Here is a 23,230-nt window from a genome sequence, read left to right on the forward strand (position 1 = left end):
GGACATTTAGGAAGGTTTGTGTTAATCACCCAGAATCAGGTGCTAGAGACTTTGATGAAAATAAAATCTGGGTCACCAGTTGACCCTTGCCCGGTCCATATACTAATTTCTGTATTCTCTCTATTGATCCAGCGTATTTCAGAGCGTTTCTACCTATCTCTGGATTTGAACAAGATGCCCAAGGCCTGGAAGTCAGATTTTGTCTCTCCGATGTTAAAATAAGATAATGCTGAACCTAGTAATTACGCGAACTATAGGCGGTCTCACTCCTCCCTTTTTTAGTGAAGGTCTTCGAGGGGTTAATAAATAAAGAACTTTTCCAATAGCTATAGAATTTCCATATTATGGATTTTTCTCAGTCAGGCTTTTGAACAGCACATGGCACGGAGACTGTACTAATGGCAGTCACCGATTCCATTAGGCTCATGTTGGACGAAAGCCACCCTGCGATCTTGGTATTATTAGATCTGCCGGCCGCCTTTGACATGGTCTCTCACCCTATCCTTATTCAGAGACTATATGAAATAGGTCTGCACGGGAAAGCCCTAGCTTGGCTCAAGAACTTTCTGGAAGAGATGGGGATTCAATTCACCCTTTTAAATCCCAAACAATAATAAATAGGGCGTGCATCAGGGATCATCCCAGGGCCCCAGGCTTTTTAAAATCTTTGTGGTCCCACTTGCAAAGATTGTGAAATCCTATGGGTTTTAAATATTATTTTATTCCGATGATACACAAGTGGTGAACTCAATAGGACATGACCCAGAAGCCTCAAAAGGCTGATTACAATTGACTGTATGAGGAAAGTAGCTAAATGGATGAACATGAGCTGTTTACAGCTAAATGGAGGTAAGACCAAAATTCTCCTGTTTGGTAAGGTGCAGGAACTATGGTTAGAGGACTGGTGGCCAAAAGAGCTGGGCACGGCCCCTCTGCCAAAAATAGTAGTAAGAAATCTAGATTTGCTAGTAGATAACAAGCTCTCTATGAAGGAACATGTGAATTCCCTCTGTGGCATCAGTTTTGCTACTCTAAGATGGTGCAGAAGTGTTTTCTACTGGCTTCCCATTAGTGCTAGGAAATCAGTGGTCCAGGCCCTCAAACGAGTCATCTGGACAATGCAAATTTACTTTTAGCAGAAGTAAATAAAACTCTCCTGTCTAAACTTCAAGTGGTACAAAACACTGGTCAGTAAACTCTTTCCTTGTTCTCCTTCTAAACCGCCCCTAGGAGCTTTGCACTGGCTACGCATAAGGAAGCACAATGTGTTTAAACTGATGTGTCTCACACGTAGAGCATTTTTTTATAGCGACCATGCCTACCGTCTTTTAAGGCATTCATGGTACCAACTTGCTAGGTATTTGAGGTCTTCAGAAAGGCATTATTGACCCCACAGCGCATATATACGACCCGAAATGGCAGTCGCTTGTTTTCTTACTTAGCCCCCATTATTGGAACAAGTTACCAATTCAAATTTGCTCGTCATGATTTTGGCAGGTTAAGGAAACTGCTGAAAACCTGACTTTTCTAAATACCATGGTTGCCTTTTTAGAGGCTGCAGTTTCAGCACCGGGATACTCCTCTGGTATTGAAATGTTGCACTACACAAAATATATATATAAGTACAAGATACGAATAGAAGGAATTGTATATTTTTTGCCAATTATTTTATGAATACTTGTAATTTTATTACTGTGTGCCTGATGGTTGTCTTATGGGAAAGCTAGTGCTCAAATACAGTAGCCAGGAATTGATTGTGGTGACAAGCCAATGATAAAGGCTGTAGGCCTGATTGGTTCACTGAGAAAAATTATGTTACCGGCCAAAGGGCTGATATGTCTATTATAGAAAGTGTCACGTTGGTTCAGTCCTCGGGATCGGATTGTTGCTATTATGGTCCACCTCTCGATCTACCCAAGCCTGGTTAGCCGTAATAGCACAGGTCAGTGGGAGGATCAAGCGAGGGAAGGAAAGGAAGGGGACAGCAGGGAGGGAGATCTGTAAGACACAAGGAACAACGTTAGCACTCTTCCGCCTTCCCTAACCTCTTTGCTCCACCCTCCTTGCTACGGGGAGAAAGAACACCGATTCAAGTGTTATACCTGTAAAGAAAAAGAACGGCCCCCATATAACCAGACCCTCTACCTCTGGCGAAGATGTTTAGGCTTTCGTTTCGATGTGTTTGGCTGCAAGGGGGGAATACATACAATAAACAAGAAAGACATCATAGGGCAACATCACATAGGAATCTGAGCCTGCACAGTAATCTCGCTAATACAATTGACATAAAGAAAACAAACGTTCTCCCCCAGAACCTACCCTGAAATAGACTCCACTCTGCCTAACAGGGATAGAGCGTAGACCGCTACCACTCGGATAAACCCTGTTAAAATTAGAGTCACAAGCACAATAACAGACAGCGATACAAATCACCAAGAATGTTAGAGTTTCCGCCTTTGTGGGAGACGCGGCTGCGTGGCGTGCGTGCGGGAATTCTGGGAAACGTAGTTCTTAGCGGGCGCGTTGATCCTTTCCCGATTAACGTGCTCTCGTGCTTGTGCCCGCAACAGAAAGTTACGACAATGGCAGTAGGTCTGATGCATGAAGTGTGCAAAGCACATGTTTAAAAAATGGCCTTTGAGGATGGATACCTATTACACTGTGTTAAAGCTTGCAGAAAGGTACTTCGTTACATAGAATCTCACAGATTACCATAGTACAGAGAGGGTTTGGTGTTGGGGATTCCCTCTGACAAACACTTGGAGTAGAAGATTTGCACTGTGACAAAGAGTGGCAGATCCTCCTAGGAGGGATATTATATTGTTTTCCATATGTAGTTGTGTACATATTTATAAGTCTATGTACATATACCTGAACATTGTCTTGTGGGACAGCATATGAACAATTAAATAGGCCTGTGTTGGTTAATGTGATAAACCAATGATAATGGCTACAGGCTTCACTGGAAAAGCTTTTTTGATTCCATAGGCCCAATTTGTTTATTGTGCAAAGTTACTACAAGCGAAGTAGGCCTGGCTTATTTATCATGAAAAGTATTTGCAAATTCAGAGGGCCTATAAGGGGGAATAACTATTATAGTATGTAAAAGCCTGTAAATAGGCATTTTGTTACATGGAGTCTCACAGATTACCATACCAGGCAAGGGTTTTAATTGTAGTTATATATCAAATAAATCCTGGAGGTACAGTTTGTCAGGCTTTTAAAGGCAAAATAATTCACTAACAATATATAAGTACACAAGTGCACATATATACGGTTTACTTCTCATACACATCTTGCTTCCTCCCATGACAGCATATAGCATGAGGCAACAAGTCAGCTCACTTGAGCCATGGGCTCTATTGCTCTGTGAGTGATGGCATTAAGCCTGATCACATGTGCACACCCATCTGAAAATGAGTGCCTTTCAGTGCCATGGCTAGAAGGCCAGGCTTTTAGTTTTCTATATGCTCTTTTTATAGCATCCTGCCGCCGCTCTCCAGACAGTGCTTCAGAGCAGCTCGAGGGCAGCTCATTTCATGTGTAGTGTATGCATCCTGTAAAGAAAATTGTATCACCAGAAGATCTAGTAATACTGAAAACTAGTACCATTTTAAAAGTTTTTTAGAAAACTGTCCTGAAGAAGGTGTAAATTCACGTATTCACTGAAACACAGCGTCGACAACTGTTTTCTTGTGATTATGTATCTTAATGTATTTCAGGGGTGTTATAGTTAGCTGGACTTTTCACTTGTACAAAACCATTGAAATTCCCCCGTTATAGTTAGTTCAGCTAACTATAACTTGCGCGCCCGCAATGCACTGCTGATGACGTCACATATTACATCACTCATGACATGGTCAGTGACATCCCTCATGACATCACTGATGACATCTCAAATGACATCACTGATGACATCATCCAGTGAATGTGTGTTTTTCTGAAAATTAAATATGTTTTATATATGTATATCTCAAGGTCGATGGAAGAATAAATGGGTATATAAGTGTCTAAATGGATGATTTGTTTTTGAAAAATTGATTGTGTAACTGACTGATTAAGTGTATCATAGTGAATACATGGCTTAGTGAGTAATGTTTAAATATGTAAATATCTGTATCAGTCTCTCACTTTGTGTATAAGTGGCTGCATGGGTTGGTGAGTAGCTACATGGGTGTCTATATAGGTTATTAGTTGGTTTTTTGAGTATCAGTCTGAGTGTCTGCATGGTTCGGTGGGGGTATTACGTAGTGCATAGTTGCATGAATGAGTGACTCACTGTTTGTATGTGTTGAAGACAGCATCTGTGCAGGACTGTATGGGTGGATGAGTGTGTGTATGGGTGTGTTAGTGAGTAAATGACTGTCTCAATAGTGTCTTTATGAGTAACTACATATGTTTTAAACTAGTATATGTGACTATTGGTGTATATAAGTGAGTATATGTGAGAGTGAGAGATTGAAAGAGTTCCTGTATGAATAAGTATGTGTTTCTATAAGTGATTGTTTAAAAGACTAAGTATGTGTAAGTTTCCGTAGAAGTAAGTGTGGTGGTGTGTGTATAACTGTATATGCAAGTAAATGTATGTTTGATTCTTTATTAACATGAGTGACTATGTGTGTGAGTAACTCTATGGATGAGTGGCATTGTGTAACAGGATGTATAGGTGTATGAGTGCATATGATGAGTGAGTACCTGTATGAGTGACTGTATAGGACTGTTGGTGAATGAGTGGATGTGTATGTGGATCTTAGAATTACTGAAGAGGTTGTTGTAACTGGTATTGGTATGTCCATTGTTTTGAAAATTGTAGTCTCTATTTTTGAATGTGTGTATCAAAGGTTATATTAGGGTGAGAGGAGGTCTGCCACTCTATCACAAGGATGATGTCATCAGTGATGTCATCAGTGATGTCATTTGAGATGTCATCAGTGATGTCATGAGTGATGTCACTGACCATGTCATGAGTGATGTAATATGTGACGTCATCAGCAGTGCATTGCGGGCGCGCGAGTTATAGTTAGCTGAACTAACTATAACGGGGGAATTTCAATGGTTTTGTACAAGTGAAAAGTCCAGCTAACTATAACACCCCTGAAACCTATGGTTTTTTCAGTGAATTTCTGAGGTTTTATTTTTTTTTTTTTTGCGAAAACCTTTATTGTACATAAAAATCAATACAAACATGGGCCTACAACCACCAGGGCCGGCCGCTAATATATACATGGTCAGCAACATCAAGGCAGCAACAGGCCCCCTGGGGCCCAGCCGAATTAACAAATTACTGAGTGCACCTCAGAGGTTATCAGGATACATAAATTTTAGAAATACAAACAAAGAAAAAAAATAAAATAACACCAAAAAGCAAGGCGGAAACCATCAAAAAAGGGGCGTCTAACCACATCCGGGGAACTACACAATACATACTCCACCCTCAGGTGGACAATGAGGATGAGCAAGGGGGAGGTGGGGGCGACGGGAGAGCCACAACCGTCTACAGATAAAATGTAATAGTCCGGGAACCTCAGGATCAGGGGGACAAGGCAGCATCAGATGTGTCCACGAGGGGGGGCGTGCAGATGTTCCCTCGGTACGCGTTCCACTGACCCCAGATTCTACCCCACGCCCCCGGCTTACCCCGAGACACATACACAGTCTTCTCTCTGCACATGCACCAATCCATGTTCTCCTTCCATACTGACACGGTGGGAGGCCGTCGGGAACCCCAACGCTGTGCGATGTCCCTCTTAGCAATCATGTTCCCAAGGGCCGCCCACCGAGTCTGAGCCGCATTATAGTCATTAGGCTCCCACACGTTCAACAAACATCGGCGAGCCTCGGGCAACAAAGCGACCCCAGTGACGCATTCCATGACAGCATGCACCCGGCGCCAATACTCCGCCACCTCACAGCACTCCCAGAGAACATGGAGAAAAGTGGCGCTGAGCCCACAGCCGCGCCTACAGAGCCCGTCTTCAGAAAAACCCATCAAAACTAAACGAGGGCCCGTCACGTAGACACGGTGGAGAATTTTAAGCTGGACAAGACGGAGACGCGCGGGTATGGCCACTTCCTTAGGGGAGGACAGCGCAGACTGCCAATCCTCATCGTCCAGTTCCACACCATCCCCGGTCCACGCCTCCCGAAGGCGCACGAGGAGATCCGCCCGAACGTTTATTAGTTTTTTATAGATAAGGGAAATAGTACTGTCGGGCAAGTGACCGTCGAGTATGCGGTCCTCGAGTGGCGAAGACACAGGGACTGCAGTCCCAGCCCCGAAGGCCGAGAGCAAGGCGTGCCGAACCTGGACGTACCGAAAGAACTCCCTCTCACTCAATTCGTACTCACTCTGCAGCGCAGCAAAGGATTTAACCGCACCCTTCACCCAGAGGTCACCTACTCTACTGATGCCAATCGTGTCCCAACGCTCAAAGCCCTTCGTCGTCCAGAGGCTTCCCAATCTTTCAGACGCAAACAAAGGGGTCGCACCCGTCAAACGCTCATTCCAGCCCATGGCCACATTCGCAGCCCTCCACACGCGCACAGCAATCTTAGTGGGACCGGTTAAGTTCCTCCCAGCCGATCGAGAGTAAAGCGCTCTGTTAAAGTTGCCGCCAGGCAACATAAATCTATCCATTTCGAAAGCCGGATTCGGACCAGGTGCGTACGTTGCATGGTTAATAGCAGATAGCTGGGAGGCCCAATAGTACCTCCTGATGTCCGGGAGCGCAATGCCCCCGTCATACCAGGGGAGAGTCAGTTTTGCAAGAGCAATACGTGCACGACCATCCCAAACAAGCCTCCTCTGTAAGCTCTCCACTTCCCGGAAGTAGGCCGCCGGAATAATATCAAAGGAGTTCTGAAGTGCGTAAAGGAATCGGGGAAGAGACATCATTTTAAAAAGCGCCGCACGACCGAGGGGAGACAAGGGAAGCTTACGCCAACGGGCCACGTCTAACCTCAATCTCCGAAGTGGAGAGAGGAGATTATGCTCGTAGCGGACCGCCAGGTCCAATGAGACGTACACCCCCAGGTACGTAAAGCCGGAGTGGGACGCCTTAATGGGAAAACGAGAAGGCAAGAGAGGAAAGCCACCGGATATAGCATAGACACAGGATTTGGACCAGTTAATAATCAAACCAGAGTTCTTGCCGAAGGAAGTAAGGATGTCAAAGAGCACATTGAGTGACTGACGTGGTGAGGTGAGGTACAAAAGAATGTCATCCGCGTACAACGAAACTCGATCCTCGAAGCCAGGAGCCCACTGGATCCCTCTTATCGACGGTTCCCAACGAAGCCAAGCAGCGAGCGGTTCCAAAGCCAGAGCGAAGAACAGGGGAGACAACGGACACCCCTGCCTAGTGCCCCTCCCAAGAACGAAGGGCCGGGAAACCCTCCCATTAACGACAACCTGAGCCAACGGAGCAGCATATAAGAGTTTAACCCAACTAATAAATCCCGCCCCGAATCCAAACTTTGCCAGGGTGGCCCAAAGATACGGCCATTCTATCGTATCAAAGGCCATCGTGGCGTCCAAGGAAACCAAGATGGCCGGCTCTGAAAGATATTCCGCCCTTGCAAGTATGCCATGTAGGCGCCGCAAGTTAAGGGCCGTATTCCGGTGCGGGATAAAACCGGATTGATCCGGATGCACCAGATCGCAAATAACAGTAAGCAGGCGGTTCGCAAGAACCTTGGCAAGGATTTTCGGCTCTGCGTTTAGCAGAGAAATAGGCCTGTACGAGGTGCAACGGTCCCGAGGCTTACCGTCCTTGGGGATCACGACTATAGTGGCCAGACGTTGGTCAGCAGGGAGAGAACCAAGTTCAAGCGACTCCGAAAACATACGACGGAGAAATGGCACAATTTTATCCGGTTGCAGTTTGTAAAGTTCAATAGGGAGTCCGTTGGGGCCCATAGCCTTGCCTGAGCGAAGGGAACGAATCGCGGTAGCAATCTCGTCGACCGATAACGGGGCATCTAACTGCTCACGCTCATCCACCGACAGGCAGGGCAAAGCAATATCCTTCAACAAGTGACGGGAGTCAGCCTCATCCCTATCAGACACCGGGGAGTACACAGCACGGAAGTAATCAGCAAAACACTCCACAATCTCACCAGGGTCAGTCACACTCACTCCCTCCGACGTCTGAAGCAGGGGGACCACTCGATTCACTCTCTCCTTCTTATCAAGCCAAGCAATCAATTTACCCGCCTTATCCCCAGCATCATACAGCCTACCCTGCTGTTCCCTATACATTGTCCGAGCAGCATCCGTAACAAGGGACTTATATTCGAATTGCTTCAGGCTAAGAGCGTGGAGCCCGTCCTGAGTGACAGCCGTCTCCAAGGCAGCCTCCAACCCCGATATCTCAGCCTCCAACGCAACCACCTCCCCGTTCTTAGCTTTCTTGGCCTCCACGATCAGGGATAGGGCGTGTCCTCGGAGAACCGTTTTGAAAGCCTCCCACAAGGATACTGAGGACAAGACGGACCCCTTATTCTCAAGAAAATACTGGTGAAGCGACTTAATGAGACCCTTGCGGATCTTGGGGTCACGCAGGTACCAGGGGTTAATGGGGGCGACCCGCCCGGCGGATCGCATCCCGGTATCGAAGAGGAGCCACAATGGGGAATGATCGGAAATGCCCCGGGCCAGGTGCTTAACCTCCCGGACCCGGGTGGTCTGGGCCGCTGGCATAAGAAAATAATCTAGTCTGGAGAGACTCCCGTGAGCCCCGGAGTGGAATGTGTACTGACTCTGTGTCGGATGTATCAACCTCCAGCAGTCCACTAGGCCAAAAGTGTCCAAGAACCCGCCGAGCCACGCCTGGGCGGCAGAGAGGGCTCTGGGAGGGTAACGATCCAACTCGCCAGAAATCACGGAATTAAAATCCCCACCCACAAGCAAGAGACTATCAGGAAGTTCAAGTAACATACGACCCACATCAGAGAAAGTGGAGGTCTGGAGTCCCGGGGGAACATAGACCGAGACCAATGAGAGAGTCTGACCCTCCCACCGTCCAGTCAAGGACGCATAGCGCCCTCTATCATCAAGCGTAACTTTTTCAATCTCAAGCGGGAGGGAAGATCGCAGCAAGATGCCCACCCCTCTGGATCCAGTGGTGAAGCCAGAATGTGCAACCAGTCGGTAGCCCCCCCTGTTCATGGCATGACATACATTGCCCACCAAGTGCGTCTCTTGAAGAAATACCACATCAGGGGCCAATCGGCGCAAATATTGCAACACAACCCCACGTTTGATACTGTCCCCCAATCCGTTGACGTTCCAAGACATAAGTTTCAACCCGTCCCCCCCCATCCCAACACAAGAAGCTGGAGTCCCCGGGCACGCAGCCAGACACCTAAAACTGAAAGGAAACAAACACACCGCCTTGAAAAGAAAAAACACACAACCCAACAACCACTGTCCCCCTCCCACCCCCACGCCATTGCAACTCCCCCCACCCTGCACCCCTGCGGACTATACAGCCCCCCCAACTTGCAGTGTGCCTGTCGCCCTAACAATCCCATGCTACAAAAAGACCCTAGAGGAGGAAAGGGACCCGTCCCCGCCCGCATCCAAACAGAACATTAATAGACAAAATATACAATTGAAGTAGAACCTGGCTGGGCGCAGAAGGAAATGTCAAAGTAGAGGACCAAGAATCATTCCTGCGGAGGCCCTCTGCCCTCAGCACCGCCAGTACGCCCAGATCGTTCGCCCCGGTCCGGCAGGGAGTCTAACCAGTCACTCACAGTGTCAGGGCGTTCAAAAAAGATAGTCCGATCTTCATATTCCACACGAAGCCTGGCAGGGAAAAGCATAGAGTATTTAAGTTCCAGATCTCGAAGACGGCGCTTCACCCCCTGAAAGCCCATTCTCTGTTTCTGAACCAGTTGGGTGAAGTCCGGAAAGAAGTTAACGGAGGCATTCTCATAGTTAACTGGGCCGTGCACCCTCGAGGCCTGCAGGATCGCATCCCGGTCTCTGTAATGAAAAAGTTTTGCAATAATAGGCCTCGGGGGAGCTCCTGGTCGAGGCCTACCGCCCGGGACACGATGGGCACGCTCCACGGCGAAGAACTTTCTCAGGCCTGAAGGAGCAAGATGATTGAGGACAAGATCTTCGACCATGAGGTCCACCGGACGATTGTCAAGAGTCTCCGGTACACCTATGACGCGAATATTATTGCGTCGTGCCCGACCTTCGAAATCCTCCAGGCGCCGGGACATCGTGTCGTTTGCCGACTTTAGATCGCCAAGAGTTGCCTGGAGGTCTGATACATCCGTAACAAGAGTGGATGTCCTCAAGTCCAGCGATTGAACCCTCTCGTTAGTCTTAGAGAGATCCGCCCGAATTAACGTAACATCAATGGCAACCGTGTCAATTTTACGGGCCAGAGCCTCGTACTGCCGGGCGATGGTCTCCCTTATGCCGTTGATGGCGCCCATAACGTCTTGCAGCGACAATTCCGTGGGCACGGACGGGCCACCACCAGAGTCCTCCACGGCGGCACTTGCTGGCCCGGGGGATCCTTTGCCCTGGGTATAACGATCCATGATGTTACTCTGGACTGGTCCTCCACGGTGGGATGTCTTGGTCCTCCGTTTCTCGGGATCCCCTTTGCCCGTCATGTTGAGCGATGCTCACCGGAGGGGTCCACCAGGACAGATAGCAAAGGGGTGCCAGCAGATCAGACACAGACTGTCCAAGAGCCCGCTCGGAAGAGTGGAGAAAAAGGCACAAATCAGTCCAGTACAAAGGCCGGAGGACGCCCCAGCCGCGCGACGTAGCTCCTCGATCAGGCCATGCAGAAGTGCAAAAGCGAAACTGAAAGTGGGGGCGCGGTCATTGGCAAGGCTCCGATGCCGTTGTTGTTCAACTACTCCCCGGCCCCACAGTTCACCAAAGCACCGGGCACAGCTTCCAGGTGGGCCTCCAAAATGCAAGACGCTATATTTCAGGTCTCCCAGGTCCGATTTACGTTCTGAAAAGAGTTATGGATTCAGCCAAGGTTCATCTTCCAGAATCCGTCCACAAATCCAGGATAATGTCAGGATAAGTTGCGAGGAGCGGCAAGGGTCCGGGGAGCCCTGTGCCTACGCGTCCATCTTGGTTGCGCACTAGGCTCCTCCTCCTTCTGAGGTTTTTTAAATGCTAATTCCTAACTATAACGTGCCTGAAACCTATGTTTTTTTCTGTGAATTTCAAAGGTTTTTTAAATTCTAATTTCTAACTATGCCTACAGAGATAGGACATGTGAAGAAAGAAGAAAAAATGCACAGAAAGAAAAAAAAAGAAGTGCAGAAAGAAGCAACAGAAGTCCTCAAAGACGAAGAAAAGTGCAGGAAGAAGGATAACGTGCAGAAAGAACAAAAAGAAGAGCAGAAAGAAGCCTTGCAAAATCATCCTGTACCCTCAACTTTTTCAGACGGATACTGGTGGTAACTGAGTCTGACTAACCAGTCCTAGAGCCAGTGCTATGTTAAAAGACACTTAGAATACAGTGAAAACACCTACATACACTAGGGAACCTTATGCGTTGGGGTCCCCCTGTGATTAGCATGACCTCCTCGGTAAGCCCCTAGTATATAATAGGGCAGGGGGATTAAAACTACCTCTTAAAACAGGCCACAGGGCGTTTTTGCACATGTTAATTCTGGCCCCATCCTCTCCCTTCACCACTGTGTAAACACGCCCTGAGTCCGTTTTTGGTTGGGAGATTAAGTTCATTTGAATCCTGAGGGTCCCTAAGGTCCAACTAGCCCACTAGGTACCTCCAGTAAGTGCCACAGAGCTGCGTTGCAGAGAGGTGTAAAAAGTGGCACGGCCTGAACCACCTCTCTGCAATGCAGCTCAGTGGCGCTTACTGGAAGCACTTGGTGGGCTAGTTAGCCCCCAGGGGCCCTCAGTATTGAAGGGAAATTATATCCCCAATTTAAAACGTGCCATAGTGCGTGTTTGCACACGTCACCTCAGGCCCCGTCCCCTCCCTTCACCAATGTGTAAACGCGCCCTGTGGCTGTTCTAAGTTGAGAGATTAAGTCCCCTTGAATCCTAAGGGTCCCTAGGGTCAAAATAGACCACTAGGTACCTCCAGTAAGCGCCACAGAGCTGCGTTGCAGAGAGGTGTAAAAAGGGGCTTGGCCTCAGAACACCTGTCTGCAGCGCAGCTCCCTGGGGCATACTGGAGATGCCTGTTGGGCTAGTTGGCCCGCAGAGACCCTCAGTATTGAAGAGGAATTAATTCCCCAACTTACAACTCGCCAGGGGGCGCGTTTGCAGAGTGCTGCAAGGAGGGGGCATCGCCTCCGGCACGATGCCAGTCTTTTATTTATTTTAATTTTTTAAGAAGGGGGGCTGTGTGGTTCCCCTTCCTATTCTAATTTATTGGCCCTGATGACCCCATCCCCCAGGGCCTGTCTCCTAATTATATTTTTTTGACCCCAATCCCCAGGGCCGGCCACTGTTTTTTATTATTTTTAAAAAATATATATTTATAGACACACTTAGGACATGCTGGACAAACCGTACGTACCTATCACCATGACGATTTGCGTGATATTCATTAAAAGGCGACTATGCATACAATGAATCCACGTGGAATGTATTTACACCACTAGTGAAGCTCTGACATGTCTGATGCCCTACCGTGCCTAATCCCGGTAGACACCCTTGTCGTTTATTTATACAAACATGGGTAGCTATTGACGGGCAAATTTAATACACATGCACACCAAGCCATTCAAAGGGGATTCGACAAAAATTCGACCAAAACTATGCAAGAAACCCCCCTCACGATTAATAAAACACACATCCACTGCCGGATGTGTAATACTTTTTATTTTACTCTCTGCGAAGGGGACGAACATCACTTGAGAGTCACAGCGGGCTCCTGGCAGAGCCCAATGCTGTGTTACACCCACCATTGCCTGCTGAGTGCCACACACCTCTGTGTTGTATTCCACTAGCTAGTGCATATGCTATGAAACTCTCTAGCCCATGTGCACTGTAACACCACCCCGTGAATATGTCATGCCACACTTGTCTTCGCACGGGTTATATTGCCCCATCTAACGTGCCTTCCTCGATGCCTATGTTATAACGCACAGTGCTATGCCATACATATTACAATCTGGGATCCATATCTTTGTCACAGTGCATATGCAACGTTACACTCCCCAGCACATATTTTATATTACAACTTTAGAGACTAGTTAGGTTACACAACACTGCCCTGTGCATATTACACTCCAAGGCGCATATCGCATAGCACGCGCTAGTGCCTGTGCTATCTCGTGCTCTCCAATGAATCTGTCATTGCGCACAATGTATTGCATATTATATTTCACGCCCGGTTCATCTTATATCACACTTTTTGGTGCATAGTTCATACCATACACTATATCTAGTTTTCATTTTCAATCGTGCTCTCAGGACTATGTTCTATATAACACTGTGTTCACCTACCCTTTTCACGGGCATTACATTTTGCGATAGGGGGTGGAGGGTCAGGGGGTGTTTCTGCCAAGTGAGCCCGGAGTCACAGTCACAAACGTCCTCTTCTTCCTGAATAAAAGTGAGATGATGCTGCATACTTGTTCATATTTTAAGTAGTTCGCACAGACACACGTTTTAAAAACAATAAAGTTCCTAATACCCGCCTTCTCTGAACAGTTAGCTTGCTGCCCCATCCCCCTCCTCCCTATCCTCTGTTGTGTGAATCCATGGACTAGCCTCCTCCCTCCTGCCATGCATGGTCTGATGTGCTGCCACTGCCCTCAATTTAGTATGATGTACCAGTCCACTCCTCCTGCACTCCATTGCCCAATTCTACGTCCCATCATTGACCCCCTGCTTAAACTCTGTGCTTAGCTTGCTGCCCCTATTCTCCTTCCCCCTGCCCTCCGATGTCTTTGTGCATGCCCCTGCTCCATCCTTTTTGCCCACCATGTTCCATGGACCTGCCACTCCTATCTACTCTGAGAGTTCTGTTGAGCTGCCACTCCCCTCCCACCTGCCTAGCATTGTCAGATGACTGTAACCTGTCCCTGCCACCTCCACCCTGCCTGTCCACATGTCATGCCCCTATCCTCTTCCTCCTGTCCACATGGTCCATTGTACTGCCTCACCCTTCTGCCCTCCCTGGTCTGTTGTGCTACAACTGCTCCTCCTGCCTGCCTCGTGCGGTCTGTTGTGAGGCCCCTTCCCCTGAACTTTCTTGTCTGTGCACAGGTCCTGACCCTCCCTTCTATCCTCCATCGTCCTTTGTGCATGCCCCTGCACCCTCCTTCTTGCCCATCATAGCCATTGTGCTGCCACTAACCCTCCCACTTGCCATGCATGGTCTTCTGTGCTGCCATGGCCCCTCCCACCTTCCCTGTGTGATCAGTTAGCTGCCCCTGACCCCCTCCCACCTTCCCTCCATGGTCTGTGTGTATGCCATCACAGTCTCACTGTTGCTCTTCATGGTGTGTCTTGCTTCTAGTGCCCATCCTGCCTGACCTCCATGGCTATCTTGCTGCTCCTGCCCTGCCCCCTTGCCCCCAGCCCTCTGTTTACATGTGCAGACCCCTACTCCCTCCCTCCTGGCTTGTCTGTTCCATTGTAATGCCCCTGATCCGTCCCTCCTGCCCTTTATGGTCTGTTATGCTGCAGCTTTCTCTCCTGTCTGTCCATTATGGTCAGCTAGCTACCATTGCCTCTTGCCCCTCTGTTCTCTGGTGTCCATGTGCATGGTCCTGTCCCCTCCCTCTTGCTTTCTATGGATTGTTGTGCTGCACTCCCGTCCCGCATGCCCTGTGTGGTGTATTGTGCTGCTGCAAACCCTGATGCCTGCCCTGCAGGGTCAGTTTGGTGCACCTCTCCATGTCCCTCCTGTCCTCTGTTATCCAAGTCCATGTACTTACCCCATTTCCTTCCATGATCCAATGTACCATACTTGCGAACATTTTGAACTTGGTAAGAGGGAGATTTGGAAAAAAAACTGGGGTATTGATTTTCCCCTTTGAGTTACATTGAAAAAGAGGAGATTGTAGACAGGAGACAGATCAAATAAAGCCCATTTCAGCTTAAAAACATTGGACGTTTCCTGGCTGAATCGGGTCTGTTGGCATGTATGGTTGTACTACCATTGCCTCTTCCTTCTGCCCACAATGGTCTATTACATTGCCACAGCCTCTCTTGCAAGTCCTGTATTGTTGGTTTGTTGACCCTGCCCCCCTTTCCACTGCCCTCCATAGTCTGTTGTGCTGCCACGGCCCTTCCTGCCTGCTCAGTGTGGTTAAATTGTTGCCTTTGCACCCTCCTACCTGCCTTCAATTTTCAGAGTCCGTGCCCCTGGCCTCTGCCTCTCAACAGTATCCTAATGAACAACTAGATTGCTAACATTCTATATTTATTACAAAAGTGTGGAACGCCTGACGTCATCTTGATGTAATCAAAACTGTAATACCTAGAGCATTTGCTTTAGAAATTACATATATGAGAGGGTCTTATTGGCATCAAAATTATGGTTAGTGCTCTAAAAGACTAAAATAAGGACATATTTTCTGAGTTTTCAAATAGCGACAAAGCACTTTTAAATTATTTGTTATCTTTATGTTTTTTTATCCAGTTGACCACTTGATTAAATGTTGCACTTAGGGGAGAGGATGTGGTGTTACTTCCAGAACTGCAGACTTTGCAACTGGGGACCAGGTTGGAGTTTCTGCTTCAGCTCGACATTCTGTGATTCTGGTCAAATCACTTAGTCTCCCCATGTCTACAACCAAAATGAATTTGTTCTTGTGTGATGTAACCAATGCTCATGTAAAGCACTCCAATACCTGACAAGTCTGCACTATATAACACTGCAAAAACACAAAATAATAAGTGTTTTGCACACTTCTGTCATTGGGCTATATTTGGGCTACATCTGGGTGATTTTGGGCTACAATTGGGCTCTTTTGTCTCCGGTGGCCATTTTGGGAGATTTATTTGTTATGAAGTTTCCTAATTTCCTCATGTACTGCAGTCTCCTCAGTAGGAAATGCTTTCAGTTTTTTGCTTTGATTCCATCATGAAGGTATTCAGATATGTCACACATTTGCCATAAATTCTGAATGTTAGCACTCTAGTTGCTCATTAGATCACTGTAGTAAAACTACTGTTCACCATGGAAGTCTGCTCCTGGTATTAAAAGTGCATGTTTCAGTCTGCATGTCAGAATTTTTTAATGAAATAGAAGAGGATTTGAGAAGTCACTCAAAATGTGCCCTCAATTTCTTTCTTCAGCATTAATCATAATTTCTATGGCAAAATGAACCCCCTCATTGTGTTCCTTTTTAAATTAAATGTTTTAAGTGTTACCAGTTTATTCCAATCAAGATGGCATCGGGTGTGCCATACTTTTGTCATAATGAAGACAGTAAGCGCTCTAGTTGTTTTTAAGAACACTCTGGGACATTCTGTCATTGGGCTACACTTGGGCTACACCTGGGTGATATTTGGGCTACATTTGGGCTCTTTTGTCTCTGGTGGCCATCTTGGGAGACTTATTTGTTATGAAGTTTCCTAATTTCCTCATTTACTGCAGTCTCCTCAGTAGGAAATACTTTCAGTTTTTTACTTTGATTCCATCAAGAAGGCATTCAGATGTGTCACACATTTGCCATAAATTCAGAATGTTAGCACTCTTTTTGCTCATTAGATCACTGTAGTAAAGCTACTGCTCACCAGGGAAAACTGCTGCTGGTATTAAAAGTGCATGTTTCAGTCTGCATGTCAGAATTTTTTAATGAAATAGAAGAGGATTTGAGAAGTCACTCAAAATGTGCCCTAATTTTTCTTTCTGCAGCACTAATCATACTTTTTATGGAAAAATGAACCCCCTCATTTTGTTCCTTTTTAAATTAAAATTTTAAGAGTTACCACTTTAATCCAAGCAAGATGGCTTCAGGTGTGCCATACGTTTATCATAAGTAGGACTGTTAGCGCTCTAGTTGTTCTTTGGAACACTCTGGGAAGCTGCAGTAGAACACAAAGGAATCAACTGACAGTCTCTGCCCTTGTTGGATGTACATGTTTTACTGAGAATGTCAGACTTCATTCTCACATGACTGAGAAAGATAATGTGAATTTACAGAAAATATGCTCTCAGTTTAGCTTATAGATCACCTTCCAAACCTCTGTGGGAAAAGCATGAGAAAATATTTTTCTCTCAATCATGATATCCCAGCAGAAGGCTTTTTCACATGGTGAAATCATCTTAGAACATACCACAATTCCTAAAATGAGTATGGTACCATCAACAAATGATTTATAATGTAACTAAAGTCTTAAAACCTTCTATTAACTGCAATGCTTTTTAATGAGGTGCTATCATGTATATTGGTCCCAAGATGGCTGCCAACACTTCTTGGATGAAGTGCTGACAGCCAATCAGATCTCAGATCTCAGGATGAGATGTGTGGTTAGGCTCCGCCCACATATATATATATGATTTTACTTTTGATTTTCTCAAGAACTACTGAACAGATTGACACCAGGAAAAAGGCACTTCCCTGACCTGAGGACTACCTCTCTGCCAAATTTCAAGTAATTCTGTTCAGCCGTTCGGGCTGTACCTTGGACTAAAGGTCCCTATGGAAAAATGCATGGGGAAAACGTGTTTTGGGACCCCCCTTTTTTCTCGGCCCCCGCTTGACGAATCACCCCGAGACTTTCAGGGTAGGAGCGGAGCGGAGCGCCCCACCTATTTTGAAAATTTTGCGAGGATTCGTCAACCGGCGCCAAAGTTATTCCAAATAGAATGTTGCGGATTTCCTATGGAAACACGGTCCTAACTATAACTATCTACTGGCGACCGCCAGTAGATAATATATATATATATATATATATATATATATCCACCACCAATCCCGCCTCTTATCCAAGAACGGGTCCGACACATGCTTTTGGAAAATTACAGGTAAGGTTTAATTGCCACCATTCAGACAGATAAGTACTTAAAACACCTGGCAGACGCGTTTCGGCGAATACCTTCATCATTGCCAGAATTGTGTTTTAGAAAAGAGTTCAAATACGCAGGGACTTTACATACTGTTTGTTGTGTCCTTATTGGTATATGAAAGTCAAATCACAGTCATTGTTCTTCCATCTCTGTGGGCAGTAAGCGCAAAGAATGCTGGTAACTGAAGTCCTGCAGTCTGTAAAGGTCCCACGAACAGTGCAAGTCAGCAGTCCCACACCGCGAACTCTGGTTCAGTGACCTGTCCGTGCATTCAGTAATGCCCTGGCTGTTGCCAGCTTGTGAGTCTGCTCATCCACTTGTACAGGGACCATGGCGGCAAACATCGTCTGTAGTTGTCCAAATCAGCAGTAATCTGCTGTTCTCTCCTCGATACCAGGAATGCTGTCTTGGGCGAGGGGGCGCCGCTTTGTGCATTCAGCACCACACACCACAGACGTTGTCGACCTTAAGCGGAGCACCAGACCGAGAGGCGTGCCGGATATGCAGCGTCGACTGCTGCACAAACATCCACCACCAATCCCGCCTCTTATCCAAGAATGGGTCCGACACATGCTTTTGGACAATTACAGGTAAGGTTTAATTGCCACCATTCAGACAGATAAGTACTTAAAACACCTGGCAGACGCGTTTCGGCAAATGCCTTAATCATTGCCAGCATTGTATATATATATATGTGATAAATAAATACTAATTTGTATATGCCAATGATTTATATTTTTTTATCTTTTGTTTTTTATTAGTAGTTGCTTTGACTCACTGATATTTTACAACTGTGATATTCTTTTGTCTTTCTCACTCTAGCCACTAGCACCATACAGCTTTATAGTAATTAACTAGTGTTTGATAGGGACTTGTTTGCTTTTTGTGTGTGTATGCAACCTGTACAGGCATTGCTTCTAAATCGAGCTGCCATCTTGGAAATGTTTTGTACATAGTCAATTGTTTGTTTTACTGTTCCAGCATGGCTGCCACATTCAGAAACATTATGAGAGCCACCTGTGATCGGTACAGCAACGATATATCATGCACAACACCATTCCAAGACTGAGATGTTTATTGAGCAACGAACTTGGAATGGTATTTGCAAAGTGTATCATTGTTTTACCACTCTAAGATGACCAACATGTTGTTTGGAAACCAGGTGTTCATGTTTGAACTTGAAAATAATGGTATACTAAGTATGATACCATTGCACGGCGGCCGCCTACTGCTATGTACAGTTTTCTTATTTGTTACAAACATATGCCCAGGCAGTGGCATGTTTTCTTTTTTTTTACTATTACTCTTTTGATTTATCTTTCATATGTGGTTTGAGTTTGTGTATGTTTTATCGTGGACTGGAAGGTTTTTGAATCCAAGAAGAAGTCAAAGGGTAAGTGAATGGATTCTTGAGCGCAAGGATTAGTGACATAGGGCCTGATTACGGTGTCGGTGAACCTCCCACCAACATACCACGTAGTGCAGGGAAATGTAAACTGTGCATTTCTAACATTGCGGCGGGTGCGGCAGCTAACAGCACCCGCCGCAATGTTGAAGATTGCAGATGCGACCTCCACGGTGGCGGTAGCATCGGAAATACCCCCTGTGGGACCTCCGCCTTGTCAGCGGGTGGTCCGACTCCCCGACACGATGGCTGACGAACTGAAGTCGTCCACCATCGTAATTACCCGCATAGGGTTTTTCATCAGCATTCCCTGCCTCCCTTTATTATGTTGACATTCAGGCAGGGGCATAGCTATCATTAGTGGAATAGGTGCAGTGGCATGGGTTCCTAGTGATGTGAAGGTCTAACAGCGCCTAAAATATGTCTGCATGTTTCTACCGAAAGATTTTAAGAGGAGGCATTTCCTTGCTTGTATTGAGCCCCTTGGTAGAAAGGAAGAGGTGGATTAATTTAGAGTTGTGGTACTTGGCATAATGCCCAGTATTTTTAAGGATTTTTAGAGGAAAGGGATGGAGACCTCATTGAGGTGGGGGAGAATCAGTGGAGGGATAGCCATTTTTAAAGACCTGTGAGACTGTGCAAGGAACACAGAGCATGTCATACACAACATAAAATCATAGCTGATCAGTCATAATTAAGGGGATTTTTTTTTCTTTTGGTTTCAAGTGACAATACAGGCAAATAAAATGTAATTCTTGTGAATTTAAATTGCTACTGTTTAGGTTTTAATGGATTGTTTTCTGTAAATTAGTTTAAATGTTTTTGTGAAAATATTTGAAAATGTATTGATGTTTTGCTTCATGTCACTAGGGGAATGTTTATCTCGGGTGTCCACTTAGTTTCAGAATGGCCAAACCAACAACAGGTTTTGGAAATACTTGGATGGGATATATTTACTCTAATGGTGACACCCTTGATATGTGATATGCCATCTTAGGGAATCTGTGAGCTAGTAGTGAAAGGTTGGGTTTTGTGTGAGAGAACGTTTTGAGACAATAGATTCTCACAAGCTGTGTGGAGGACATACTGCTCACTGGTGAGAATAAAAACTTCAGAATCGAAAGACTTTAAGCAGGATCATGAGTGGGTCCCATGCAGAACCACCTTGTGGAAACGATTCCCTTTGTTCATACCTACAAATGTACATTTTTACGGGCCTCATCTATAGATAGGCAACAGTGAAAATACAGGGGTATGTGCTTATTTGCATATTTTCCACTACGTCTGATTAGGAGTGAAGCCATATTTGTTCTTGGTTGGGTTTGTGTGGTATTAAATGGGAGCTCAAAACATGCGATAACATCGTGAGTATAATGTCCAGTCAGTCACGTTTGATTCTTGTTATTCCCCACTTTGCTAGTGAGGGATTCATTGGGCGCAAAAAACACCAACACTTTGGTAAACGTGATTAGCACCCCATATTGCCGGACACTGTAAACAAATACTTAAAATCCTAAATGCTGTTCAGTATGCATGTACGGCGTCATCATTTCATCTGCAGGGAGCCTCTGAGCAAGTCGGCCTCGTGCTGATTTTTGCCACGTTTACATGTGCCACGAAGAAAGACGACGCGCCCTGCCCTCGACGGTATTCGATACTAACGAACCTATGTCACTGTCAGAGGCCCGGAACCCGGGCAGCGTTAGCCTTTCATTCTGCAGAGGTCAAAGAATGAGTGCCGTCTCATCGGGTCAGAGTAAATATCTCCTCGGGGTTGAAAGTGTGCTCTGCAAATACACCTGTTATGTCGGCTATTCAGACACTCTCTGACATTAACATCGATTTTCAAACTTGCAGCGTTTTCTAGGGCTGACTTGGAAATATAGATCATATATTCCTCGACGCCTACTCAAAAACACCGTCTGCTTAGTTCTCTCTTCTAGTTTTAATGTAAATACATTGTCCTGTAATGTCTACGACTCCTACACAACAATCTTGGAAATCACTTTTCCTTTATTGTCTTAAACATTCTGTGCTCGAATCTCTCTTCCAGAATTACCTGTCATCCCACACGATACACATTCTTAAGGTATTTCCTGTCTACGAACGTATGTGGCGTTACAGTTCTGATGGTTTCTAAAGAATTATCTTACTCTTTAGGAAGCTGTTTTCCAGTTTTAGTATTAAGTGTTTGTTTGTTGTGCGACGAAGGCTTGTTATTACACTGGTTCGCGGCTTTGGTGTACGGCCATTATATAGTGGTGCTTTGCTGCCACCTGCTGCTGAACGGCAGTGTTGAGCAGTTTTATTTCTTAATGCAAACAGACGATGCCTGCTTTGATGGACCTAACCTTAGTTTTCGCAGACTTTCAGGTGTAACCTTTCAGTGTTTCTATCGCGCTGAAGGGGATAGGGTCATTATCTAATAGATACACATCATAGGGAAAAATCTTACAGTGAAGACGGAAGGAGCACTTAGCTATTATGAGTTCTGCTGAGCTGACTCCGCTGGAGTGCGTTGAGTCGACCTTATCAGCTTCTAAGGGGCGCCCATTCTCTGCCTACTTTCCCTTTAGTTACCATGTCGGATATTGCGAATATTTCTTCTTTGTAAGGACATTGATTTCATTCAACAGAAAGCCGATTGTTAGTGTTTCAGTTTTCTTCATGACTTGCCTTGTTTCTATATTTGCCACATCTCTGTACTTAAAAAAAATTATGCACGTACCCGCCTTTTTTGCAAATTCTTCACCATTTTATTTCCAAGAGGAATCAGAGCAAAAATGTAGGCATCATTTAAAGGCATTTAGTAACAATTCTGTACTGCAAGATACGTACTCCTCTATGAAAGATTTGTGAGCGCGTTTTGGGTCATGTTTGAATAAAGATGGTGCCCTCACTCTCAGGTTATAGATCTTTGCTGCCGTATTTGGATAAAAAAAGAGCTGTTTCATCATTACGAACAAACCTCGAATGGAACTGCAAATTTTAGTGAATAATGAGAGTTGTGAGTAGTTATGAAGGGTTTGATTTTTTAATTAAATATTTTGTAAATCTAGGGGCAGATGTATCATTGTAGCATTTTGCGAGTCCTTAATAGCGATTTTTAGGGAATTGCTATAAAGGACTCGCAAAATGCTATGCAGGTAGGAATCGTAATAATTTTTGTGAACCCTACACATTCCTTATTTGCGGCTCGCAAATTGCAAGTCGCAAATAAGGAATAACTTCCCATTCATTCCTATGGGCCAAGAGGCCCATAGGAATGAATGGGAATTGCGTGCGCAATTTGCAAGTACCCAGTAGGTACTCGCAAATTGCGCAGGCAATTTCAAGGGTGCAAGGGTTCCTAAAGGACACACTGTTGCGCCCCTGAAATGTGCATGGGTGCACATGTGGTGCACATACATGCCCTAAGGGCATGTATGTGTGCCACATGGCACTTTGAAAAATGCATAACATTGTATTTTTCAAGGAAATCGCAATTTACCACCAACCTGAAGTTGGTGGTAATTTGCGATTCCTTACAGCAAAATCGCAATTTGCGATGTCTACCAGAATAGCATTTAGGGAATCGCAAATTGCGATTCTCTAAATGCTTGCCCAAAATAGGGAATCGCAAATGTTGCGATTCTTTATTTTGTGAGTGGGTTTCTACTTACCTGCATTGCACACAGCTAAATTGCGATCGCAAACGCTGAGATTCTGCTAATTTCAGAGTTTGCGATCGCAATTTCCCTTGATACATCTGGCCCCTAAATCTTTATTCATAAGTTAAATATCAATCAGGTTACAGAATTGATAATAAAAAATTTGGTTAGGGCAGATC

The sequence above is a fragment of the Triturus cristatus genome, chromosome 5_1 (assembly GCF_964204655.1).
Source record: "Triturus cristatus chromosome 5_1, aTriCri1.1, whole genome shotgun sequence".
Classification (NCBI taxonomy): domain Eukaryota; kingdom Metazoa; phylum Chordata; class Amphibia; order Caudata; family Salamandridae; genus Triturus; species Triturus cristatus.